We start from the raw sequence: 14,754 nt of genomic DNA, 5'->3' as shown, positions 1-14,754 counted from the left end.
CACTGATGACACCCTGACATTGGTACAGCATGGGGATTCGAACCCACGCCCAACTGCCACGCCCGTTTTTTGGGTCCATTCACTTCCATTCATTTTTTGAAAGTTCGAGATATCAACGCCGTTCCAACTCTAAATCGTAAAACCCACTGATGTAACCCCGACTTGGGTACAGCATGGGGATTCGAACCCATGTCCACCTGCCACGCCCGTTTTTCGGCTCTATTTACTTTCATTCTTTTTTTGAAAGTTTGAGATATCAACGCTGTTCTAACTCTAAATCGTAAAGCCCCCTAATGACACCCCGACAGGGGTACAGCATGGGGATTCGAACCCACGCCCACCTGCCACGCCCGGTTTTCGGCCCCATTCACTTCCATTCATTTATTAAAAATGTGAGATATCGACTCCGTTCCAACTCTAAATTGTAAAGCCCACTGATGTAACCCCGACTCAGATACAGCATGGGTATTCCAACACACGCCCACCTGCCACGCCCATTTTCCCACTCCATTCACTTCCATTCATTTTTTGAAAGTTCGAGATATCAACGCCGTTCCAACTCTAAATCGTAAAGCCCACTGATGACACCCCGAGTTGGATAAAGCATTGGGTTACGCGCGCCCGCCCGACCGGCACACGGCAATCACACTCGCATTTTCTCCGGAAATGCACTCTCTAGTTCCATTTGTTTTCTTTCTGTCCTGACTTTTCCTTTTTAATTAATTAATTTATTTATTTTAAGGTCATGCTTTACACACTTTGGTTACATTCATGACAGGACAGGTACACTATATTGCCAAAAGTATTCACTCACCTATCCAAATAGTTGAATTCAGGTGTTCCGATCACTTCCATGGCCACAGGTGTATAAAACCAAGCAACTAGGCATGCAGACTGCATCTACAAACATTAGTGAAAGAATGGGTCGCTCTCAGGAGCTCAGTGAATTCCAGCGTGGTACCGTGATAGGATGCCACCTGTGCAACAAATCCAGTCCAGTAAATTTCCTCGCTACTAAATATTCCACAGTCAACTGTCAGTGGTATTATAACAAAGTGGAAGCGATTGGGAATGACAGCAACTCAGCCACGAAGTGGTAGGTCACGTAAAATGACAGAGCGGGGTCAGCGGATGCTGAGACGCATAGTGGGCAGAGGTCGCCAACTTTCTGCCAATCGCTACAGACCTCCAAACTTCATGTGGCCTTCAGATTAGCTCAAGAACAGTGTGTAGAGAGCTTCATGGAATGGGTTTCCATGGCCGAGCAGCTGCATCCAAGCCTTACACCAAGCCCAATGCAAAGCGTTGGATGCAGTGGTGTAAAGCACGTCACCACTGGACTCTAGAGCAGTGGAGACGTGTTCTCTGGAGTGACGAATCATGCTTCTCCGTCTGGCAATTCGATGGACGAGTCTGGGTTTGGCGGTTGCCAGGAGAACGATACTTGTCTGACTGCATTGTGCCAAGTGTAAAGTTTGGTGGAGGGGGGATTTTAGCTGCAAAGGGTGGGTCAACCCTATGGATTAAGAATGGGATGTCACTCAAGTTCATATGCGTGTGAAGGCAGGCGAGCGAATACTTTTGGCAATATAGTGTATTTGCTGGTTACACAAGATTCATAAGTTCAAGTCTTTAATGTCAAACACAGTCATGGACAATTTTGTATCTCCAATTCACCTCACTTGCTTGTCTTTGGACTGTTGGAGAAATCCAGAGCTCCCGGTGGAAACCCACGCAGACACGGGGAGAACAGGACCTGGCTGGACTGCATCACCTGGGGATCAAACCCAGGATCTTCTTCCTGTGAGGCAACAGTGCTACCCACTGAGCCACCGTGCCGCCCTATTATAAAAATATTGCAAATACAATGCCATTGTATATTATAAGAAATGATATATCACATGAATTTCACATGATTTGTATAAAGCATAAACAGGTTTTAAAGAGTGATTGTCAGTGCTGAGTAATATACAAAGTATAAATTATCTCATATTGGTGGTATACATGATGCAACAAGTAATTACAGATTTAAAATAAATTAGCATAAAAAATTGGTACTTGTAGCTTAGGGGGACATTAGTGTAATGGGTAGATTAACTTTGTCTGCACCATCTCACAGCGGAAGGCATAGATTGAATCATTGTAGTTCAAAATAACCCAATATTACCCGGAGCTGTAGCATTAATCAGTGCATGCACCACACCTGAAAACAGAGCAACCTAAGCAAGTCCAAGAGAGCAGTATAATGCTGAGTAATTGTCTAAACTCAGTCAATAAGGTAGTCAGCCAGTGTGCGTTCTTCCTTGCTTCTCTTTCTGAAGAGATCTCTTCATGCTCAGCATTTTTGCCACCTTCAATTCTGTCTGAAATGCGTACTGTATCACTCCGCTACACTTTTTCCATTGCACTGGGATCTCGACCCCATGTCGGTTGACTGGTGGACTGAGTAGCTGGTTGGCTGACTGTGGCTTTCACCCATTAGCTATAGTTTCTTCGATCCCTCAGACGGCACTGCATCAAGAACAGCCACTCAACAATAGCTGATATAACCACATGGGTGAGGGTTTACTTTGGCAAACCTTTGTCAAGCACTACAATACAGAGTTACATCTAAAACTTTACTGTGCAAAAAAGAAGCCTTATATTAACCATGTCCAGAAGTGGCGTCAACTTCTCTGGACTCAGAGGCATCTAGGATGGACCATCACACAGTGGAAATGTGTATTGTAGTCAGATGAAGCAGCATTCCAGGTCTTTTTTGGAAAAAATAGACGCCATGTGCGCTGGACCAAAGACGAAAAGGACCATCCAGACTGTTATCAGCAACAAGTCCAAAAGCCAGGGTCTGTCATGGTATGGGGCTGTGTCAGTGCCCTTGGTAAAGGTCATTTACACTTCTGTGATGGCAGCATTAATGCAGAAAAGTACATTGAGATTTTAGAGCAACATATGCTGCCTTCAAGGTGTCATATTTTCCAGGGGCGTTCATGCATTTTTCAACAAGACAATGCAAAACCACATGCTGCACACATTACAAAGGCATGGCTGTGGAAGAAGAGGGTACGGGTACTGGACTGGCCTGACTGCAGTCCTAACCTGTCCCCAATAGAGAATGTGTGGAGAATTTTTAAAAAGGCGACAATGACGACCCCGTACTGTTGCACATCTTAAGACGTGTTTGCAGGAAGAATGAGACAAAATAAAAGCTGAAACACTAAATCACTTGGTATCATCGGTGCCAAAACATCTTTTAAGTGTGGTGAAAAGGAATAGCAACATGGCAAGCATGAAGAAAAGCACTTACCATAAAAGACTGATGACATACGTATAAGTTTAGTGTTTACAGTATCAATCTGTTCGTAATTAGCATTAAAGATCTTGTGAAGGTTAAGACCAGTGAAGAGACATTGGTTTTGTGTTAAAATATTGTGTATGTGTTCCTGCATTTGTGTCTTTGTCCGAGTTAGTTGTTCTAGTGGAGATATGTGGGCATTTGTGTTCTAAAAAAGCATATACAAGACAAGTATAAATCTATACTACTGGCTTTTTTCTTATGATGAGATTTTTTGTGTGTAGATGTGTGTGTAGATGTGAGTGTGTGTTATAATGAGTAACTAGCTGGAGTAGTTGGAGTGGTTTAAAAAGAGCACCAATCACATATTGCACTGTGGTTTGATAATCATTGCAAAAATGGAACACAAGCATGAACAAAGTAGCTCTTTACTAGAAGTACCACTTCATATGATTCACAATACATAAATAAACAAAACAATTAAAAGAGGCTCAGGTTTTATCTGTGTTTTGTTTGGTGTAAGGTGTAAACTCAATGCTGCATCCTTTCACACCTCAAAACTTATCAAAATCAATATAAACAAAAAGTGTGTATTATTAAAGTGTAGTATATTTTGTGGCCCATTTTTAAGCAAAAAAACCTTTAAATTTTCGTCTTTCTCAGGCGACCGAGTTATGTGTACAGGTTTTGTGTGTGCCACACAGCAACTAAAGCTTCAAATCCTGCCTCTGGTAACAGTCAGTGCTTTGCATGCTCACTTCAAACTCTAAAAGAGCAACTAGCTTAGTAATAGCCTTAAAGAGATTTGTTTTATACTTTAAACAACTTTAAATTTAGGTTATATGATGCCTAAGCTGCAGGATATGACCGGTAGAATAGAAGCTAACTGATTAATAGCACACTAAGGGACTAAAACCTTAAAGCTTAAATTGCACACATAACAATACAGAGATAACCAAGGAAAAATGTAAATTTTTTTTGACAACACAGCAATCGTTTACAACAAATGACTGAAGTTATATTTTACAAAATAATAATACTGATAACAGATGTTAGTTTAATGGCATTTTGACTAGGCAAAAATTATGCCCAAAATAACCCTTGTTCTTGGTAAATTAACATTAATGAAAGTCAAACAAAAGATTGCGTGTATTCTGTGCTGGTCATCAAATAAAAACATATTTTTATTTGCTGCCCATGACAAACAGCCACATTAAAAACCTATTTAAGAATGATGTAAGCCTGTTACAGGTGTGGCGCTGAGGTTTTTTTAGAACCCTAAGCGAACACCACACCACAGACACAGAGGAATATTTAACAGGTTTATTAAGAACAACGAAACAAGTAGAGTCAGGGCAGGTATTACTAGGAGAGCAGTGAGGGGACCTGGAGACTGGAACAGGGGAAGGCGTAACCAACAGAAACACTGAAGACTAAAGAGGAGGAAGGGTGCAAGGAACAGGGGATCCAGGAGGTGACAAAACCGAAAAGAAAACTCAAGGAAGGAAAACTTGGAAGGTGCAGCAAGGGAACCAGGAGGCTGGGAAAGAGGCTGGTGTGGCCGACAGGAACACTGGAGACTGGAGACTGGAGACTTGGAACAGGGTTACTCCAAAACAGAGATACTTAAGGCAGGAATACTTGGAAGGTACAGCAAGGGAACCAGGAGGCAGGAACAGAGGCAGTTGGGACCGATGGGAACACTGAAGAGGAGGATAGTGGTGTGGAACAGAAGATCCAGGTGAAGGGGAAAGAGTTTGATGACCAGGGAACAAGAGGAAGCAAGAAAAAAGGGGTGTTAAGAAAAAAGGAAAGAGGACATCCAGGGAAAAAAAATGAAAAAGCTGTATAATAGTTATGGGGTCAACAGGAAAAGAGGACAGTACAACAGGTAACATAAACAGGAACTGAGGAAGGTCAGAAAGATAGCATCAGCAGGAACCAGGGAAGGTCAAACAGATAACATCAACATGACTAAAGGGGACACCAACAGGTAACAAACAGACAATCTAACCAAGAGTGGTGGCCCGGGGCTTTTAAAAGCAGGGTGGTGATGAGCAGATTGAAATCAGGTGAGTATAATCAGTAATGGAAGAGATCTATTGGCTGAGTTGTTAGGGAAAATCTGGGGCAGTTCCCTTCAGCTAGGAGTTGCCAAAGCCTCCCTGGGACTCCTGACAAAGCCCTGTTTTGAGCCTTGTTAAATAAGTAAATTTCCAACTTATACTGTGTTAATCTGTTGTATTGGCTGTCACAGGGTGTGGATTATAGTAACTCATGAGGGTGCAGATGACTATCAGTGCCAGTCCCTTTAAAAAGCATTTTAAGCACACTGAGGACCTATCAGTGCTCTTTTCCCAAATTTTTTTCAATACCTGGGCTGTCACTTGTGGATTGAGTAGCTGGCACTAATGGGAACCCAGCCCCTCTGTATTTGTTTTATCTTTTTTGTTTTGCTTTGCGGTTGTTCTGTGTTTTTTATTGATTATATTCTTATTTCCAATCTGTATATTTTGTGACTTCACCACCTGGGGACTCTTTTTGTTACTTATTTTTGATCATTTTTACTTATGTTTGTTTCTTTGCTTCTACTTATTTTTCACCTTTCCCTTCTTCTAACAAAGCAGAAATAACAGCTTCATTAAAACCTCCACCTGACTGAGGTAGAGTCACTTATTCCTCTAATAATTCCTACAAAGCTGGCGGTGTCCTGAAAGGTGTAATTAGCCTGAAGCAGGTTCAGCCGTACCTGCTGTTATTTTTAATTCAATTCAGCATCCGCCACCTTATTCATTTCACCGCTCAGCAGCTCGCTCTACTCTTCTGCTGTTTAACAGTTCCATTCTGATCAAACAACTTGGTGAACTGTGCGAACCTCCCACCATGATCTCTGGTCATAGCTGATGTGTTTGCAATGGTCAGTGGAAACCAAAACCATTAACCCACTAAAGCCTGGATTAAACTCACACTGAAAATTAAGAAAAAAAAAATCACAGGCTGATCCAATTTGTGTGGATTTCATCACAGCAACATAAAATGTGACTCAATAATGTGTACCCCCATGTGTGTATGCACTCCTGGCAATGTGTGGGCATGCTCCTGATGAGACGATAAGATGGTGTCCTGGGGGATCTTGATCAGGGCATCAGTGAGCTTCTGGACAGTCTGTGGTGCTACTTGGCAACATCAAATGCATTAATACATAACGTCCCAGAGGTTCTCAAATGGATTTAAGTCTGGGAAACCTGAGGGCCAGTCAAATGCTGTGTTCAACATTACACACTACTGGATTCATGAGGCCGGGCATCGTCCAGCACCAGGAGGAACCAAGGGCCTGTTGGTCCAGCGTAAGGTCTGACATTAGCTTTGAGGATTTTATCCCAGTACCAAACAGCAGTCAGGGTACTGTTGTGCAAGCCTCCAAGGATTTGCCTTCCCAGACCATCACTAGCTCACTGCCAAACCAGTCACACCATGGTGTCTCTACAGTCTTTCACGTCTGTTACATGTGCTCACTGACGATTAAGTGTCACCCTAATTCTTTTGAGCAGTTTTTTTGAGCAGTTAGCACTTACCAAAATCACTTAATAGCTAATAGGGGTTATAAAGGCAAAATAATTAGCTTTTTACCAAGGCTGGGGGTATGTGGAGTTATTTTTGCATCAGATATTTAGAGAGGGATTAGTAACTGCGCTTTCAGATAAAAATGAAGCACATTCATCAGCCCGAATGTAAGATTTATAAAACAGTGAGCTTGCAGTTATCATATATTTTGTTATATTTTTTGGATTAATTTCCTCTGGTACCATACTTTAGCTTTAGTTGTATTGTTTTTTTAATTAAAGGTACTTATGGTATAAATCACTGCAAACTATGAAGCAAAAGTAAAGCTTTAAAGTTTTGCGGCCCTTGTGTACTGCTGTGGTCCGATATGCTAGCAGTATGGCAGTGTGTCCTTACAAATACAATTGGCTGTGTCTGATGAAGGAATGGTTGTACAGGGTTTCCTGCTGCTGCTGTGATGTGTGATCTTTGGGGGGGGGGGGGGGGGGTCACATAGTGCTAGGTGTGGCTCTCCGTATGCAATGTGGCTTTGTGTGGGAACCCAACATTGGAAGGTGATAAGAAGTGGCTGCAGATTGGACAAGTGTCAAAGGGGGCATATGGTGATCCGGCTCTTCTTGATCAGATCAGGGGTTGTGTAAGCAGCAGCAGATTCACCATTTGGAATTGGAAATGACTACACTGGGAAATATGGGGGGGGGGGGGGGGGATTTCAGAAGTACTCCAATCTAAATCTAATTTCAGTACATTCCTTTTAAAAAGTAGATGTAACTGAGTAAATGTGATAACTAGCCACTCCTATCATTAAGCTATTTGAGCTACTATGGAATTGAATTAGAACTGTGCTTTGTAGAACTCTAGAAAACGGACTCAACACAAATAACCATATTTGGTTACAAATATTGACATATTCATTCATTCATTCATTCATTCACTGTCTGTTTTACCACCAACTCAAGGTCGGGGTGGGTACAGTTCACTGGGCGAAATTCAGGAAACACCCTGGACAGGTCTATCACAGTGCAAACACACACACACACACACACACACACACACACAGGGCAATTTTGGATCTCCAATAAACCTGACTGCATGTCTTTGGACTGTGGGAGAAAACCGGAGCACCTGGAAAAACCCACATGGACATAAACCACTCTACCTGGAAATCAAACCCAGGACCTTCTTGCTGTGAGGCAAAGAGTGCTACCCACTGAGCCACTGTGCCACCCTATTAGCATATTAATTATGTTCATTATTTTCTTAAACCAAACTTTTTATGAACAGTGTACAACATTTGTGTTTTGAGAGAGGACTGTCAAACCTAATTGGCAGCTTTTGTTTCATCTCAGTGCTTTAAATCATTAAAACAGTCTTAAGGGATGTGCTGTAGACAATATTTACATCCACCTCCACTCAACTGTATGGTCTTATTAATAAAATAGAGGTTTACAGAACACAGTCTTCAACATTCAAAGTCTGTGAGAAGTGAATATAAATCTGCTTGATATGCATAAAAAAATTATACATCATGTAAAGATTTCTCTTTGCAAAGAATAAATAAGGACACTTATTTGAGTTTGATAACAAATAGTTCACAATATGCCATTATCTGATGTGTGTTACCTAAATGACATGACATTTTAATATTCTCTAAGGAGAGAAAAAGATTCATATCAGGTTTGATTAATGGCACCTGAACTAAGTTCAAATTCAGAATAAAACACCATTATTGCAGTCATCTAAAACTAAAATAACAAAAATTGGTGAAATAAATAATACACTGCTCAAAAAAATTAGGGGAGTCTAACACAAAGTCAGTTAAACTTCAGGAATATCAATCTGCCCAGTTAGAAAGTGACAACGTGCTGCGGAGAGGCAACAGCAAGACAACTCCCAAAAAGGGAATGGTTTTGCAAGTGGTGACCACAGACAAATACTCTCTCCTTATCCTTCCTGACTGATTCTTTTCTAGTTTTGCTAGTGTCCTTGTCACTACTGGTAGCATGAGGTGGTACCTGCAGCCCTTTCCAGGATGGCACATCCATATGTGCTGTCACAGAAGGTTTGCTGTGTCTCCCAGCACAGTCCCAAAAGCATGGAGGAGATACCAGGACACAGGCCGTTACACAAGCAAAGCAGGACAGAGCTGCGGAAGGGCATCAACCCAGCAGCAGGACCGGTATCTGCTCCTTTGTACGAGGAGGAACAGGAGGAGCACTGCCAGAGCCCTACAAAGTGACCCCCAGCGGGCTACTGGTGTGCATGTTTCTGAACAAACTGTCAGAAACAGACTCAATGAGGGTGGCATGAGAGCCCGACGTCCTTTAGTGAGACCTGTACTCACAGCCCAGCACTGTGCAGCTTGATTGGCATCCGCCAGAGAACACCAGAATTGGCAGGTCCACCACTGGTACCCTGTTCTCTTTTCAGATGAGAGCAGGTTCACACTGAGCACATGTGACAGACGTGAAAGAGTCTGGAGACACCGTAGTGAATGTTATGCTGCCTGCAACATCATCCAGCATGACTGGTTTGGTGGTGGGTCAGTGATGGTCTGGGAAGGCATATCTTTGGAGGGTCACACAAACCTCCATGTGATAGCCAACGGTACCCTGAATGCTGTTAGGTACCGAGATGAAATCCTCAGAGCCATTGTCAGACTTAACGCTGGTGTAGTGGGTCCTGGGTTCCTCCTGGGGCAGGACATTGCCCGGCCTCATGTGGCCAGAGTGTGTAGGCAGTTCCTGGACGATGAAGGCATTAATGTCATTGACTGGCCCTCTTGTTCCCCAGACCTGAATCCAATTGAGAACCTCTGGCACATTATGTATCAATAATACATTGTATGGCCAAAAGTTTGTTGACTCCTAATCATCTAATTCATATATGCTTGTGGAACATTGCAAACCAGTAAAAATAATATAGAGTAGGTTCCCTGGTGCTTTTTTGCCAGATTTCTGAACAAGACCGTGGGTTTAATTCCTCTCTAGCCATACAATCATTAGAGATTAGAGCACTTATGTGGGTGATATTACAGTGTATCACAAATATGTTCATTTCATTTTATTTAATTTTTATGTTTAATCCTGCTCAGGGTAGAGGTGGGGGCGGCTTACCCAGAATCACTGGGCGCATTGCAGTTAGACACCCCTGACCAGATGTCAATCCATCACAGGGCCTTGGCATAGGCAGACATAGGTCTGCAACAATGCTTAGGTAGGTGGTACGTGTCAAAGTAACATCCACATGGATGGCAGGAACCAAGGTTTCCCAGCAGAACATTGCCCACAGCATCACACTGCCTCCGCCGGCTTTCCTTTTTCCCATCGTGCATCCAGGTGCCACGTGTTCCCCAGGTAAGCGACAGCCTGACTGGTCTGCGGCTATGCAGCCCCATACGCAACAAACTGTGATGCACTGTGTATTCTGACACCTTTCTATCAGAACCAGCATTAACTTCTTTAGCAATTTGAGCTACAGTAGCTCGTCTGTTGGATCTCACAGGCCAGCCTTCACTCCCCATGTGCATGAATGAGCCTTGGCTACCCATGACCCTGTCGCCGGTTTACCACTGTTCCCTCCTTGGACCACTTTTGATAGATACTGACCACTGCAGACCGTGAACATCCTACATGAGCTGCAGTTTTGGAGATGCTCTGACCCAGTCGTCTAGCCATCACAATTTGGCCCTTGTCAAACTCACTCAAATCCTTACACTCGTCCATTTTTCCTGCTTTTAACACATCAACTTTGAGGATAAAATGTTCACTTGCTGCCTAATATATCCCACCCACTAACAGGTGCCGTGATGAAGAGATAATCAGTGCTATTCACTTCACCATAATGTTATGCCTCGGTGTATATACTTTATGTATATGGTATATTTGCCAAGGTCACAATGTTGCTGCTTACATGAACAAAAAAGCCTTTAAGACTAGCGTTTTGTGGTCAAATAACATAAAGATTTTATTATTTGGTCACCATGACCAAATAAATGTTTGAAAGAGAAAAGCTAAGGAATTTTGAACCATACAACACTGAGCTACAGTGGATGAAAAAAGAATTTTGAAAAAAAGAATAAACTTGAAAAACTACAATTTTTCTATATTTTTACAAAATTCCATGTGTTTATTCTTTTGACAAAATTATATAATTATCTGATATATACAGTACATGTACCCCCTAGAGTCAGTTTTTTCAGTTTCCATTTAGCATAGTCACGGTGATTTGCCTTTGTAGGACAGGGTACATAAAACCAATCTGTTCTTTCATCTGCTCAGACATGAGGTAATGCCAAATACTCTTTAGCCATTGCTTGCATGTAGTTTTCCCTTGACTTATAAGCTACTTATTTCCATCAAATGTCACAGAGCATCCTTCATCTCAGCCTCCTCCAAAAAAGACCCATTATCAGTGCTGCACGGCATCTCCAACTAGTAATAAACATTTTGGAGCTGGCACATTGAACAGCCAAAGATCTGTGAGGTTTAAAAGGAGTCTTTTTTTTTACAGAAGGCTCATCATGTCACCATGTCTGTCATGTTCTAATCCCTGATCTGAAAGTGAAATCTGAGAGACCTTCAATAAAATGCAAACAGGACAGTCCTTATGGGGGTCCTGAGCAAGATTTTATCAGCACTTTTATCACAACACTGTGTCTCCTAGACATAATTTAACATAGACCAAATTTACAAATTAATAAATGCAAATAAATAATATTTAAATCAAACAAATGAAAATTTATGGAGATTGTAGGCTTAATTATGGTAAAAAGCAAACACTAAAAGCACTGGGCACTCATTCACTTACACACACATAGTGTAATTTTTAGTAGCTCCAGTACACCTGACTGCATGTTTTTAGACTTGTGGGAGGAAACAAGAGCACCTGGATGAAACCCACACAAACACAGCAAGAACATGCATGTTTTTGAAAGATAAAAGGAAACGAGAGTGAAGAAAACATGCAAATTTCTCACATACAGTAAAAATAGGGCTAATCCCTGTGACCAGCTGCTGCCTGTGTCACCCCTGAGTAACATCAAATAAATAATTGAACTTATCTAAAATGACTTTGTTCTATTTATTTTGTTGGATCATCTAAAAAATATGAACATTATGAAAAATACATTAGGGAAAACAACTTTTTACCCTATTGTGTTTTTGGTATTAAATATACATTCAGTGCATATCCACTTTAAATCCATTTAAATTTGAACTTTAATTCATATAAAACATTATGCATAAATAAGTATAAAAATAGAACATTGACATTTTGCCATTATGTTCAGATTAGATTCTCTCCCACACACATCACCTAAAGCAGGGGTGTCAAACTCATTTTCACCGAGGGCCACATCTGCATTACGGTGGCCCTCAAAGGGCCGATTGTAACGTATCCTGCTGTGATTGCAGTCTGTCTTTTTAGTCTTGAACAATGTGTTGTTTTTCTTGGAGGTTGAATTCTGTGTTTGGTGTTAAAATGCCAAATTAATACTGTATATTTATAATGTATATCTACATTTACCACAGACACGGCCACATAACACAAGAGACGTACTGGTTTTTCTTCTTGAAGCACAAACTTGGAATCACTTTCCCATCTTTCATTAAATTACCTCCTTCTGCTTCAGTTTTCTCTTCTTGTACATTTTGGGATTATTTGTAAATATTTCTCAACATCACTTCACTACTTAAACGCTGATATAGAAACACTGCCATCTAGTGGCGGGATGCGGTCACTTTGCGGGTCACAAAATCGGCATGCATTGTGTGAGATGCAGTTTACGTACGATTTTACAGTGTATTTTAAGACAATCGCACGTCTTTTAAGCTTAAGCACGGGCCTTGAGTTTGACAAATGTGTTCTAAAGTTTGTCATACAAGATTTTATAACATGCCCAAAGACTTTGGATAAGGAAGTTAATAGAAAAGCCAGCAGTCACTTAAAAAAATAAGTTGCAGGAAAAAGTGAATGCAGCAGGAACAACAGTTAATCATCTCTATTTCTATCACATTATGCAAAACTCTACTGCTGTACTGCTGACTAAAGAAGCACAAACATGCTCAGAAAATTTTGCACCATGCATTTACACAGATCAGAACAACTTTGAAACAATGGGCATCACTTTTTATCAGTCCATCAGAGAGATCTTTCGGTATGTGGGATGGGTTGTCAAGAGAAAAGTGCTAAAATTGTGCCACAATGTTGCAGTCTAACAAATTGGGCTTAATGAGACAAGAGAGGGGCGGACACATGCAGAGATGTATTAACAACATTTTAATAATAACAAAAGACAGAAGATAAGGTTACACAAGACAGGTTTGAACAAGACCGGACACACCAACACAAACTAAGCTAAATGCTAATCTAACAGCTAAAGCTAATCGCTAAACACATGAAACATGAAACCTATGCTAATGCTAAATGCTATAGCTACTCTAAACATGAACAAAGCTAAATCTAAACTAAATGCCAACACTAACCTACACATACATATATAATGCTAAACATGAACTGGACTAAGGCAAGACGTGAACTAAACAAGACTTAAACAAGAAGCAAGGACTAACAAGAGACAAACGGGCAAGCAAGCAGAGGCAGATCAAAATAGTCTCCGCCGACTAATCCAGCTGTGAATAATCAGGAGGAGACCAATCATGATGAGGGGCGTCGAGAGGGGCGTGGCACACAAACAAACTCCATGTGCCCAATCTCTGACACAAAGAGCTAACTATGTTTAATTTGTAGTCATTAGGAAAGTGTAACTGGCAACAAAGAAGCAATGTCATTCATCTGTGGTGTCAAAATATTGTTCCTATACATTTTTCTTTTTTTAAATATTGTATTCAAAAGTGAGTGAATACTTGTCCTAATCTCTACCCTCACCCCATGTGTGAAGGAAAAGGGTTTATCTTGACTAATGTGATAATAACACAGCTTTTCTATTATGGTAATAGTAAAAATAATGTTATTAAGCCCCTGGTGACTTCAGTATTGTCAGATGTTCATATTGCTTATTAGGTTAGACTTGCTTTAGAGTGTTGTCATGTTGTGTGTAGAGGCATTTAAAAAACAATAAAGTTTAACATATAACTTACATTTATACATACATTTTTATCTATGTTTATGCTAACCAAGATAAAGCAACTCATGTCTAATCTGAGTTAAATTGTACTGCATCAATTCAAACTACAAGTTCATAGCATGAACATGAACAATGTAAATCTGAAAATAATTCAAATATCCAACATCAAACATAAGAATGATGTAGCTGTACCTTTCATCCACAAATGAAAATAATACCTTATATAATAATGAATAATTTGCATGACATTTTGTGAAGAATTAAAGAGCCCTTTTACAAGAGTGCCTTACAGGACAAGGACAAACAGTCCTCTGTATCACACAGGAGCCAGAAACGACAGGATGTAAGCAGAGTCCGTTTTTGAAGCTTTTCCAAAATCATTTTCGGTCCACAGCAGGAACCAGGGCACAGACAGACACAGTCATCATATGCAAATCCATAGACAATATAACACGAACAGACTAAGGTCAAAGACAGAAAATAACATAACAAAGAAACTAAGAAAACAAGGACACAAGGTGAGATAAGAGAAAATAAACATGTTCCTAGGTATAGCTTATAGATGTAGTATAACTGTAGTCAAAACGTCTGAAAGACAAGATGAACAAAATAATAAATACATTGAATAACAACAAAACAATACTAAGAAATTAGACAAACTACAGTATACAGAAGAGAGGACAAAGGTCAAGCATGTGCAAGTCATGAATAGTGCTTAAAGCCATAAGACTTTCACCGTAACACTAAATATTTGTAAAATATAAAATACTGTGGGCAGGTACTCAGGTGGTGCAGTGGTAAATTACACTAA

Source organism: Trichomycterus rosablanca, chromosome 4, assembly GCF_030014385.1.
Source record: "Trichomycterus rosablanca isolate fTriRos1 chromosome 4, fTriRos1.hap1, whole genome shotgun sequence".
NCBI lineage: Eukaryota > Metazoa > Chordata > Actinopteri > Siluriformes > Trichomycteridae > Trichomycterus > Trichomycterus rosablanca.
Note: the sequence above shows the minus strand (reverse complement) of the source record.